Consider the following 13950-nt stretch of genomic DNA (forward strand, 5'->3'; position numbering starts at 1 on the left):
TAGATGTAAAAGTTACACAGCTCCAATGTTGACTGAGCTCTGGGTTGAAAAGTGGAATTCTCCTTTAAGTAACTTCAATCGTGTTTGAAGTTCTCACCTTTTTGACTACAAAAAATGGACGTATTTACACTTGTTTTTAAGTTACGCTTTAAATAGAGAAAAATGTCTGCAGGCGCTCGTTTTGCTGAGGATTGTAACCCACTGTGTCTCATATATCCTGACACACGATCGGAAGTTTATTTTTGTTTACTCACGATTGTTTGTCACAGTTCATTACATGAATACGGGGAACAGACCTTTGTAGAACTTCGAAGAATATGGCAATTCAAATCTTTAAAACTCATCCTTACACTCTGAAAGCACAGAGCCAGTCTGTGAGCCACAATGGCAGTAAAACATGACACAATTGTGAATATGCAGTAGCCCAATGTGTGGTAATATATCCTTGAATATTCAGTGTTTTTGCATGCAGTAAAAGGTTTTGCAGGCTCAGTCAGGATGAGTAGCCAATTCCCTCTTGGGAGACATGCACCACGTGATTCATGAACACCGACTGACATTTACCCAGTTCTTAGTAACAACCTGGGATGAAATACAGAAAATTGTATTTCATTAAGGCGCAATATGGAGAGGCACCTTGATAGTGAGGCATGGCACACATTAACTCAAGAGAGACTATGCGTGTGAAAAGGGCATGATGTATGCCCTGGAGAAAGGGCCGAGTCATACAACACACTTTTTGTCCCAGATTCCGATTGTAGAGAGGATGTGCAAAATCAAAGTCCTGCCTTGTAAGAACCTAATCTTACACTTTTCTCTTATTCCTGTTAATTTGTCCTGCATGTATTCATCAAAACTCAAGAGACCTTAAACTGTACATTTAATTCATTGTGCATAGCTTCACACGGATTCCAAGTGGTCTCACTAAAGAAGTGGGAAAGCATAATTGGCACACAGGTTTTACACATAATCTCCATATTTATTTGAGGAATAACACCTCACAGGCCTGACAATCTGGCACCCCAGATCCTGTCTCTCTCTCTATGCTCTGGTCTCACAGTGGGTGATCACCAGTCTGAGCTGATTCGGCCTGAAAGGCAGCGCTGTTTAATGAGCAATGGAGGGCGTGAGTGAGGAGACAACAGGTGGAGCGTCAGATTGATGCTCTGCAGCTGGGGATGGACCGCTTTTCGTGCCAGCTGTCGGCCTTGATAATAATCATTAAAAAAGTATGTTTGCAAAAGCACTCGTGCTATGTTCAAGGCATTAGTCTGTGGTTTCCTCGGCTGCTGGGAGAAATAAGTTACATTTGTGAGATGTCGTTCATCTGGCTGTTGTTCAGAGGCATCAGCTCTCAGCGTGGCAGTTTTCCAGGTAAATATTGATATGTTTCTGATTTGCTGCTGTAAGCAGCGAGAAAGCTGCCAGGAAAGGTCTTACATCCTATCTGAATCATGATCTGTAGTATTTGGTAACAGCACTCTCGAAACTTGGCTCAGCACTGCACTGACTTCATTGCTCTAGGCACACCGAATATAGTGATTTTTTTTTTTGCAGTTGATGTGACTTGGTTCAGTTATTGCTTTGAAAGTCCACTGTTCTGCCTCTATTTGTTGCTTGATAATCAATCTTCTCTGTGAAGGACACTTCTTTTTTTCTTTTTTTTTTTTTTTCAACAACTGCATCGTTTAATCAGCCACGAAGATAGAAACACAAGTGACCCGCAGTAGGATTCTTTTGAAACACTGCGAGCATTAATTAATTTATCATGTTAGTTGTTTCAGGGTCCCTTATGGAAGTCATTGTGTAAAGCACTTCCACCAAGCCCTTTTGAAGACTTCATTGAGATGACTGTGTAGAAATCAGGCTCTTTGAATAATTTACATCATATTAAAAGCCTCCTGATAGTGTCAATGAACAGTAAGTCAAGTATGCAGCGATGCTCTCCAATATGAGTGTTATGGTACACTGTGGCCTGCTAATGGTGTGAATACTGGCACATTTTTACAAGTAGATGCTAGTATGTTTGCTCCAAGTTTGAAAGCAGTTTCTATGGTAACAATGTCCTATCTCCATTTTCTCACTGACAATCTGTAGATTTAGACAGTAGTACTGCTTGAAAATGAATTAACTATATTAAAGCTTGTAAGCAGTTATTGCATGGACTAATGTTGGCAACATATCGTACACTTTAATCATGACAGGATGCATGTGATCAGGTGAAAAAGGTGCTCACCAGCCAAACCTTAAAGGTTTGTCAGAAGTGTTTAAAGGCTTTTTAGTTCAGACGTAGGAATGCATTAGAGATGTTTTGGCAGTTTAAACAGTCTTTAATTCAATAGCTATATACATATATTTTGTTTTATTATTTTCTCACAAATCTGACCTTTGATCCCAGTAGTACAGCAAACAAGGTCATGTGGAGGTTGCAAAGACTACGACATATGGCTGATGAAATTATTGATGAGTCAGTCACCCTATTATTTACAACCTGCCCCTCTCAGCTGGTCTTTAAAGCAGCCCGCCTCTCATTCATTGCAGTCTGACTTCTCTGCGGTATTCCAAACGACTGCCCCCTGCTTAAGGCTCAAGTCAGCTACTCATGGCTCAGCTTGGCTCAAACCGTAGTCACAGGAGCTGTGTTGGTTCTACAATAACAGAACGGTTAAATGTCCTGAAAATACACAGTAAGTCAGTCAGTTTTGTTTTGGCGGTGTCTTTAAGAAGGCCGAGATACCGAGTTTCCATAGTGAAACAGATGCTTCAATTGTTTTGAGATAAAAAAAAAAATCCTTCTGTTACAACAGTCACACTCTGAGTCAAGAGGCTGGTATTGCTGGAAGTAGACATTGTCACTTGCAATCACTTGTATGGCAATTTTATTCATTATGAATGAGAATGAAATCTACGAGCCACAATCTATCTCTCACACAGTATATCTGTAGGGAAAGGATCCTTTAATTAAACAGCAGTACCTCATAATATTGAAGAAAATGTATTTCACGTGTAAATAAAAGTACTCACGAGGAAGAAAATGGATCATGTTAGTGTTTTACTGCCATAGATTATATAATTGGATTATTAATACGAATGCATTGATCTGAAGTCATCATTTTACTCTTGTGGCTAATGAAGGTGGAGCTTATTTCCTTGTACACTTGTTTAGTTTAATATATGACCATGCATAAATGTAATCTTAAATTTTCCTTATAAAATCATAATCTGAAGTGAATGAAATAAATAATAAACCCAATAAAATGTAATTTAGATGAGTAAATGTAGATTATTGCATTTTACCACTTGAAAATGATTCATTCCGTACATAAATTGTACATTTTAATGTAAAATTACAGTACATCTGCATTTTGTGTCACTGCATTCCTGATTAAAACATTTATTTAGCATTATAAGAAGCAAGTAAGCTAACATTACCTTAAGAAAGGTAAGCAATATGTTCAACTCTTTCAATTTGCCTCATAGAAAATATGCATCTGCAGTCTATCTACAATCTTGTGAATATTACATTTTGTGGTTTCCAGTAGACGTTAAGTAATGGTTGTTGCCATAGGTGACATAAATTATCTTTTTAACATGAAGGTATTAATACCATCCAAGTAATACTAACAACGTTAGTGAGTCAGAGGCTCAGTCATAGTTTATGCATCTCTATGATCGGAGGAACGCTGTCTGATGCTGACCAAGGTTACCTTGTTATCTGGATCAGCTGGATGTTTGTGGGGGTTGCCCATCACCTATCAAGCACTCACCAGCATTGAAATATGTCCCCTCTATGGCTTTTACGTAGTTGATTCAATGGGAAGCAATTGACTTCCTCAAATCATCCATCAGACATTTCTACAATGTGCCCGGCTAGCGTGTGGAGGAAGATTAAGGGATGACCTTCACACAACATCAAAGTGTAGATGAGTCCTGCACTGATCATCTGATTGCTCCTTGTCTCCTTGGCTTTCACTTCCAATGATTGTACACTTAAAGAAATGTTTGTTCAGTTGGTGAGGGGCAATTGGGTGCACAGAGGGAAAACAGCGCCTCAATCAATGTGTTGAGTTAAGAAGTAAAAACATTATCCAGCAACATCGTGAGTTGACTCTAAACGGTCCTCAAGTTTGTTTTGGTGACATGACAAGTCTAGATTAATTATATCTTTATTTTACAGCCCTGTGAAGTGTTCCATTTGATATTTTTGCCTTATCAAAGTTCCTTTTCAGACTAAATAGGTTAAAACGGCATCATTTTGTGATCATGAGAGAAGGCTTTTTGGCCTCGTCCCTTAACTGCAGACTGTTTTGTGTCTTTTTTCAGTCTGGGTGTCTGATGTCTGATCCTGTGTAAGAGACATAGAGGCCTGTTTGACCTGTCCATGTCCAAGTGCTGATTGGCTGCTTGTCTTAGAATATTTAAAATGGTTTATTTGTAATTTATTTATTACTTTCTGCCTTTAGAAAAGTTGAGAAATTTCTTGTTCTACTTGTGTAATACCAAACTTTTCCATTTTACAGTATAGAGTCCAGCAGTTGCATCAATGTATTTAAACAAACCGAAAACTTGGGTTATCGATGTTGTCTTGAAAGGATTGTGATTGACAGGAATCCTTTTTCCTGCATTAACAGCGTTTTAGGAGAAAAAGACTTGAAATGGCATGAATAAGTACCTGGAAGAATGTGTGACTGTTTACATGGAGAAAACAGGAGTATGACGCCCCTCCTGTCTCATCTTTGCTCACATGTTTGGCACGAATTAATATGAAACCGTAAACAGCGTGAGATCCTCACTTAGCATGATTAGTTGCCTTCACTAGCTAAATTAGAAATCTCCAGAGTTGTTTATGTTGCATTTAGAGTTGTCTGAATGACTCTAGTTGGAGAAAATTGAGGACATCAAGAGATATACAATGAATTAACATATGAAAAAGAGAAAATGAACACCATTCAACGTGATGTGAAGATACTGGAAACTTGCGAGTTTTTATCAAACAGCAGAGAAATACCGAGGGTCCATGCATTTGAAAGATCTGCAGTGTTTCATGCTGGCAGTGTTGAAAAAGTGAAAATGAAAAAACACATTCAAAGCGCTTCATGCTTGTGGAAGCCATTGAACATGTTAATTTCCTCAAGTGCATCATTAGTGTACTACTGAAGCTGTGTACAAGCACAGACCAGAGTTACTTAACATTCATAGGGAGGAGGGCCATGTATTGATTATCACGATGCGACTTCTGGCACCTATTAACCTTAAAGAAGGTTCTCACTGCGGAATGAAAAGCGTTTTCCTTCAGTGTAGCATGTGGGAGTGGCTTTATTCACCAAGCATCTGTCATCTTCAAAGGCTGTTGGTTTAAATTTCATAATTGGTAGGAAACTGCAAACTGCCTAATCATGCTGCATTACCAATGGAGGATCTAATCAGCTGCATCTTCTAACACTATTTGTAACTGCACAGAAATCTAATATAATTATCTAAACGGAAGACGTACGGCTTGCAGCGAAACACAGGATATCAAGTCTCTGGCATAAAGTGGATTTATTTTGACAGACGGGCAGCTCACACTCTTAAATATATTTTCCTATTGGGTGGACTTTGAGTGCCTAGGACTTTGCAGACTTACTCCTTGCTTTTTATATTTCCCCAAGGAACCAATTAATGTGATCGGTGTCCTATCTTTTCACTGATAGAGTAAGAGAGAGTATGTTTCTGCACATGCAATTCCTCTTTAGGTGTCTTGGAACAGAGTGCCGGAGCTCACTTCAAATTGTCGTCAGTCATTAAAATGATGACTTCCGGATGGAGCACTGATCATTTTTATGATTCTTGAAATGTTGTCAAGCTGTAATCCGTATTGTACTATGAAACAGCATTTCCAATAAATCCAATAAATGAAAACTACGTCATCGCGGCACATCACATCATCCAATCACATCCATCTTATTCAATTCAATTCACAAAAAGATTTCAGTATTCTATCCTTTAGTTTGGTTTGATTAAGCAGGAGAAAGCAGCTCCATTCAAATTAAATTGTGCACCGGAAAAAAGCATCGATACTGCTAAAGCCATAACGACTAGAATTGAGTAACAGAATCACATTTTCATTCTTTTCTGTCATGAAGAGAAAATTACAGACCTCGTCACACCAGTATCCACAACCCACATAAGCACCTTAATGATACTTAAATATAACCTCAACAACTGTTAATACTTTATGACTGACAGATTACAGTTTGTTACTCTCTATAGTATTAGTATAGTGTCTATAGTTCCTATGTTTGACAGAGCTTTCATTTTATTTGGTCAAAACTAGAATCAAAGGTGCACATAGCAGGATTTACACTAAAACGTTGTTTTACTGTAGCAATCTATGTAACACACTTTACTTTGAGTTTCTCTACTTTGAGGTCTGTAGTTTTATGAATTAGGGTTGTAAGCAAATACAAATACACTGTTAAGATATGCACAGATAATCAGACACAAACATAGATGTTTGTATCGTTTTGTGCTGTGGGGCGAGAAGGACAAAAAAAAAAAAAGCAAAACAAAACCAATATAGCTTGACTTTAAAGGCTTAAGCAATTATTTGTAACCATGTCTCACACTGTATAATGACCCTTACTTTTCTGCTTTTTTTTCTTGGCTAAGAATATATATTTATATTGTGCATAATAATGTGTTAATCTATGTGACTCCTCAAGGTGAGAAAAAGTAGTCATATAAGTTTCATGAAATAAAATAGAGGAAATGAGAAATGAGTTATTTTTGTGCCGGTGCTCTGTGTGTTTATGTACAATGTATTTGTTTGCAGTGTGTACAGCACACAATGCACAGAGGAAATATGTAGCATGCCTCAGAGCTACAGCAGTCCTGCATATATAAGACGGCTCTATGTTTACGTGTAGTCTATCTTCAAATTCTTCTAAGGTGCTAGTTTTGATGTTTTTAAGTTCCTCAGCATCTCCCTCTGCACTTTGACTACAATAGAGAGTATACTCTCTACTGTAGCTGCTTTATTCTGTAAAGGGTAACGGGGGCTGGAGTTTACAACTATTTAAAATCACCAATAAACCGAACATGCATGTCAGGTATGTTCCTTATCATATGCATAATCCGATGTTACAAAAAAGCATTAACTGCTTCACCTTGACAGAACTGTAATGCCAGCTTTAATGGACTCTCGTGTACAGGATATTCATCAAGCCAAGCAGGTGCCTGCAGATGCACCGCCGTGGTGTTCTGCATCCCAGCATCTAATTGCTTTGCAGAGAAGATGGCAAGTAAGAGACAGAGCATGTTCAAAACGCTTCTCTGCCATTTCGTGATGCTTGTTTACTAAAAGGTTTCGTCTATCATAAGGCAGCCAGCAGGTGGCTGAGGAGACTACACAGAAAGGTTTCTGGCGTTCGCCGGCGGATTAATTTTTGTGCACTCCTAAATTAATTATGACTGATTCACACCCTCGAGTGAATCCTTACATCTCCGGGTTGATCCCCGCAATCTGTCCGCGGTACAGTAACTCATTCCAACTTGCCTGTCTGCAGCTCTCTTCTCATGTGCATACATACCCCTTAGCACTGTGGGCTGATCAGTTTTTCAGGGAATATTTTAAAATAGCCATCTAATTTTCTTTTGAACTGTAATCAGCACATAATATAATAGGACGTACAAGAAATGAAAGTACCAAGTGATAATGGTTACACCTGCCATGCTTTTTTTTCTTCCTTGAAACGCGCCTGGAATCCAAACGGCCATTGCTGCCACTTTCAATAAACTCCCCTGAGTAAATTCAAATACATTTATTTCCTGAGATGAGACCAGGCCACAGCCCCATGAATGCAATGTGCAGTTAATGACTCATGAGGTGCTGATTCAAGGTGAAGTTTGCTAATGTTTTTTGCGTGCATCCAAGGAGATATTATCTCAGCAAAGGTGCATCTTTGTTTTGCATTGGCTAAATAAAAAAGGGTCCAAAGATAGCTGCACTTGAGAGGCAGCACTTTTTGCATTCTCACCCTTATCTGCTCGCTCCAGCCTTCGTCAGACATTGGAAATCCTCAACCAATTGCCCTCCTTTCCTGAATGTTAAGTTACTGTCAATAACATTTCCTTTTAATGTCTGTTGTCCTGAGGCACAACTCTGACAGTGTCACTGATGGTCCTGTCCTTCACCATAAAGAACTCTTCAGAAGTTTTGTGTCAGCAAAAACTGAATTGGAAATGTTGAGAAACGAAGACTCAAAGCAAAGTGTTTTTATGCGCTTATCTTGCCAGAAATTTTCATAGCATAGATAAAAAGTACCAAAGAGCTCTGGACTGTTACTACATCATCAAACCAACAAACCCATTTAAGGTTGCAATCCTGTATGACAGAAAAGCGTGTGACACCCACCAGTCCACTAGAGGGCAGCGCGTCGGTGTCACGGTTTCGCCTCACAATGCGTCAAAAACCGTGGTTTATGACAACAAATGTAAAAGCACATTAACTTAAGCATTTAACATTGCTAAAAAAAGAAATTCACATCATCTTCTCCTAAACACGAACCCTGGCCTCCTGCATGAAGGTCTCTGACTCAAGATTTCACTGCAAAGTCTCACAATCTCTTTCAAGTGATGTTCCTCACATGAACTCCGTCATGTGACATATCTCAGTTGACTTGTGTCTTCTTGCTGAGGCAATGTAAGGCGTCACAAAAACACGCTGCCCTCTAGTGGAGTTGCAGAAGTACTACACGCTTTGCCGCTATACTTGGCTGCAAAGTTAACATTTGGTAACACCTGTGGATACTGGTGGTCGAAACAAGTGCAAACTTTTCTATAGCAGCTAACTTTTCAGACTTACAACAGAGGAGCAATGGATGTATCCGTTTACGACATACAGAATTACATTATCTTAGCCAATAAATAAGTCCAAAAATACTTGCAACTTTGCATTTCCCGTGAGCCCTTCACAATAAAGGCCTGTGTTTTAACAGTCAGATGTTATTAATTGAAAAAGCAACAGTAAACTCTGGTGTGTCCTTAGGAGAGTGAACAGTAAACAGTGAGGCTATTATCAGTGAGATAACATTAAAACTGGATTACATGCACGCATCGTTTCCAGTGAAGTGCATTTCATGCCAATTTAAATCCAGCACATGAAAGGCTAACAGCCAGTGACAATAAAAGCTAATGCTGTATATAGAAAGGTAATTACTGAATGTAAATACATTACATGGCTAGTACTGATAAAATGCAAACCAGATATACTATCATGAAAATCTTAAGGATTTTAAGATTGATATAATAAGATAACATGCAGAATATTCAGTCTAGGTTCAGTGTAACTCTACTACTGTATGTGGGCTTTTTCTTCTTCAATCCATTTAGCACTTACAGTAGAGGTTGTTGTCTCCCTTTAATTTTTTTTCCCCCTCTGTGACTAATTTCATGATCCTGCCATTCTTCACCATACAAGAGAACCAGCTCATTCCTCCTTTTATAAAACAGCTGAGTGTCACATGGGACTGTTGAGACCGAGGTGGTGCAACAGCTTTTGTAAAATGGCACACACTCCTCAGAGCACAGGAAGTTTCTGTTTGAATTCAACAATTGTGGGGAGCTGTGGAACAGAAATATGCCATGCTGTCATACCATATGTTTCACAGCTTTGTCTATAAACCCTGCCTGGTCCCTTTGATTACACTTTACACGTTGTTAACCATACAACCAGAGCATTGCTGCTTGAACATTCAGTTGGCCATTGTAATTTTTCTACAAATTGACATCAGTGTGAAAAAGAACCATATTTGTGTTGCACGTGAAAAGGTTTTTGTTGTTTTTCTCTTCATTTTGTGTTCAGAAAACAGCATCTTTAGGAGGAACCACTAAAACTCAGCACACGGACATACAAACAACCATATTGTAAGTGCTAAAAGCTGACTACCAGCTGGATCAGCAATACAGAATAGAGCAAAAGAAGATTTTATGTCCTTTTTTGGCCCCTAGTTTGCAGTAAAAAACCTCAGAAACCACAGAGAGACAAAAATGGAAATGCTGTCTGATGAGAGTTCCCAACTGGACAAGGATTTGTTCGCTTGGAACGGTGATTTTTTTTTTCACTCCCCCTTATACTTAAAGCTACTGCATACAATAAATATATATGTGTATTTACAGCACAAAACAAGTTGAATTGACAGCCTTTCTAAATTTTTGAGAAACGCTCAGGCTAACTTGCAACAAAGAGTTTTAGATGCCTCAGCTAAAGTTGTCTACAGTATAGAGCTGTGGAAAACTGTAATGCGCACTGCCATATCCATTTAGAAAAGGTTGGTCACATTTCCCCCTCGGATATCTGTCTCTCTCAAATAGCAATTTATCGAACAGGGCAGTCTCGTCTTTTCTACTCCTCGTCGTCACGAGAAGCTGTAATTCTCTCTCAGTATCCTCAGCACGATCTCTCTCTCTCTCTCTCTCTCTCTCTCTCTCTCGCTCGCGCTCTTTCTCTCTCCTCCACAAAGAACCAAGCTATGGCAACTTGCATACAAAATAGCTGACTCAATCATCCAGCTGCATAATCAAGATAAGGGAGACGGGGACAGGAAAAGGGAGATGTGAAGGCTAATGCAAAAGACAGCTTTAGCAACAGCAGCAAAACTAAGATGTTTTGAAACAGTCATAACTCTTGAGATCAAAAGTTTGAAGAAGTAAGATAGTGATTCCCACTGATGGTAAAGGCTAAGCCGAGGCTGATCTTTATGAAATGACTGGAGTGAGGGCGTACATTAACAATTAATACAAAGCCTGCATTTTCAGTGGCACAAGACAGATTGTTTAAGCTCTATATCTTAAATGCTTTCCTGACTTTAAATGTCAGAAGGGCCACAACACATTATTTTACCAAAGCAGGAATGATACAGCATTCCTACACCTACGTGTACAGTGCATCTAAGAGGAGAGACACAGAACTGTTCCCACAGGCTTTGGCTTTTGTGTGACCACGGGTCTAGGTTATATTAAACTTGGCATTGTTTCAACATTTTTGAACCCCTACGCTGGAGGCTACAGATGCCCCCCACCCACAACCACCACCACCACCTCCTCCTCTTCCTCTGACAGAGAATTCAGGGACTCTGTCTCTCTGTGCCAAAGACTTTAGAGTTGGCTGAACATCTTCAGAAATCAGGACTTAAAATGAAAAGAGAAATCAGTCCATACGAAGCCTCATGCAATTCAGACAAACCAACACATCTAGCAGGCAGTATATAGAGTGCATTTCCCAGACAGATGGCGCAGACGCAGCAAAATCCTCAGCTAATCTGAGCGAGACTGCACAGGGCTACTCTAAGTACAAGACTGTGTACTGACAACATAACACTGTTCGGACCACTCATCATTTAATATTTTCAAGTCGACTAAATCGTACCGTTTGTCAGGTCTTCTAAATTAAATGTGTAGATTTGTGCGACTGTCATTTTGTGACCATAGTTTAGGCTGGGTAGGCCTAGTGATGTAGCCAGGAAGCTTTTTAATTAATTCATTTTTTTGAATTATAATAAGATAAAGTAACAACTGACATTCTCAATAGCATTGAGTTCTCATCCATAAATGAAATGCTATCAGTTTCTTTTTGTGAATCTCTGGAATAAAGTTCAGCTTTTACCGGTTAAGTAAAGCGGTGCTGGAGCTGTCCGTGGTGCTGAAGCGACATCTCGAGCGGGCGGTATTATTGGAGGTTTACAGTTGCAAAGTGCCCACTATACTTTGACTGGGGCTGTATCAGATGGAGTGCTTGCAGAGCAAATGCAAATCTACGCTGTCTCAAAAACGCAACACTAATTAGATAAATGAAGAAATGAATAAAACAAAAGGGAAGAGGAACAAAGACGAGAAGAAACTTAATGCTGCTGGCATTATGTGCAACATGAATCGCAGTCAAGGCGATAAAGTGTCCTCACGTCCCGTTCTCAGTATACACGCCAGCGTCCAGAGATCTCTTTGAAACAAAACGCAAAATTAACCAGCTCCAGCACGCAGGTGCACGAGTTGAGCTGTGCATTTTGAAAGGTGGATATGCACTTAATAATCTGAGTTATTTGTTCTGCACAGTATTTGTACAACAGCCGAACCACTAATCTTGAAATCATAAGAATTTAAACTTAAAGATCAAACGCTACCCACATGTGAATGCAAAAGACATAAAGCACAGTATATAGTCTGTAAAGTCTGCGATGATAAAAGTGTAAAATCCGACAACACTGTAACAGCTTACCTGCTTAACGATCGCGAAGCAAGAGCCTCTTCCCGATACGAAGCTGGCAGCTTTACTGTATCTCACCACGAAGACAAGACATTTTCAAAGAGACAGCAGATATTTCTGGTAGATAGTACAAAATTAAAAATTAAAAAAAAAAAAGGAAAAAAAAAAAGAATCCCAGTTTTCGGTTTTCGGTTTGAAGATGCACAGAGCAGCGGCTGCCTGCGTCAAGGGAGAGTCTCAAAGATCCATTTAGCGGTGAGTGATTTAATTCAGGGCTGAGCTCCTCTCATTGCTCGCCTTTATGTATGCTGAAGAGACCTGGAGCCCTGCTTTGGTTTTTTTTTTTTTCTATTTCACCGGGAGCTGACACCAGCGTTTAACCACAATCAAAGGAGGCGTGTAGGTAGGTAGGTATTACTGTATCTGTTGGGAAACTGCGGGGAATAACTGCGAGAGGAGCGCGTGTTGATCCTCCAGTCTAGCCGAGGCAAAGTTTAAATCTCATAATAAGATTGTGTCACCGCGAGGCTATAAATGGTGGCCGGTTCACAACGCGGATGTCGGGGAGGGAAACGGCAACTCTTGCGTGCTGAGATGAAAAACGCGCCGTTGCCCCGGTCTTGTAAGAACTGAACAGTTTCAAGTAAATGAAGACGGTCGGAGGGAAAAGTGTCAGTTACGTCACTCGAGCTTAAGGGGTTGGACAGCCTATCTGAGCAAACTTTTCCTCCGTTCTCCTCCGAGTAGGTATGGGCTGCACCACTGCGCTCGAAATGGTTTAGAATTGCTCAATTTCACAGTCCGGTTGGGGGTATGTTTAATTTGGTATTGCATGAAAGGAGGTAATTTTCTTCCTCATATAAATGTTCACTAGTCCAGTCAGCAGCCCCTTAATAATGAAAAGATGTGCTTAAGATGACCATTTAAAACTATTTGGTGACTATAGCTACTTTAGAAAATATTTATTTTTCTACAGGGAGAATGATTAGGTAAGAGAATATGGAGGATTTGTAATAATAATATTCACCTGAACTTATTGTTTTATTGAGATAGCCCTTGAAATCCATCTTATTATAGGCTTATGTCATGGCAGTATACACACAGTAACGCAGATAGAAACCATTACGGAGTCCCATTAGACAAGTGAAAAATGCCCCATTGGGATGGCAGAGGTCTGTACATTTCAGGGTTGAACTGAGGAGGAGGAGGGAGGAAAGGGAGGAGTCCTAGGATCTATTGAAGTGGCCCATACTTCACTGAAGAGGTCAAGCCTTGGCCCCTGTGATAGTAAATCAATACATATCATTGATAAATTATTGAATACAAGAACCTGCAGACTACAAATTCCCAACCATTTGTAAATACACCCACACAGTTTGAAACAGGATGGCATCTTTAGAAAAAAGAGATGATCAGATTAATTGCAGGTTTATATATATATCCACATGCTCTATGCTTTCCCTTCTGGTTTACACATAACTAAATCCAAATTATGAAAAGGGTGATACACAGATGGGATTACGACATGATGGAACCTGTTATAGCAAGGATGCCTGAACCCCTGTTTGAGTAGAGTCACAGCAAAAATAACTGAAAATAGAGAAAAGATTGCTTTTCCCTGCTTGATAAAGTAGCTGTGGCAAAAAAAAAAAATGTCTGTGCCTCAAGGGTTAAACCAAGACTGTCCGTCCCTGTGTAAATGCAGTCCC

General features: G+C 39.6%; 1 protein-coding gene across 1 annotated transcript in view; it reads right to left on the minus strand.

The window, feature by feature from the left end:
- The window catches only part of elfn1a (extracellular leucine-rich repeat and fibronectin type III domain containing 1a), a 71858-nt gene extending 58927 nt beyond the window's left edge, over positions 1-12931 (minus strand). The window contains exon 1 of the mRNA XM_069148739.1: positions 12254-12931. The gene's annotated coding sequence lies outside the window, so the exon portion shown is untranslated. The remainder of the gene's footprint in view (positions 1-12253) is intronic.
- Between the last annotated feature and the right edge of the window lie 1019 nt (positions 12932-13950).

This window comes from Embiotoca jacksoni, unplaced genomic scaffold, assembly GCF_022577435.1.
Source record: "Embiotoca jacksoni isolate LCO1_2020_lvr unplaced genomic scaffold, fEmbJac1.0.p SCAF_15, whole genome shotgun sequence".
NCBI lineage: Eukaryota > Metazoa > Chordata > Actinopteri > Embiotocidae > Embiotoca > Embiotoca jacksoni.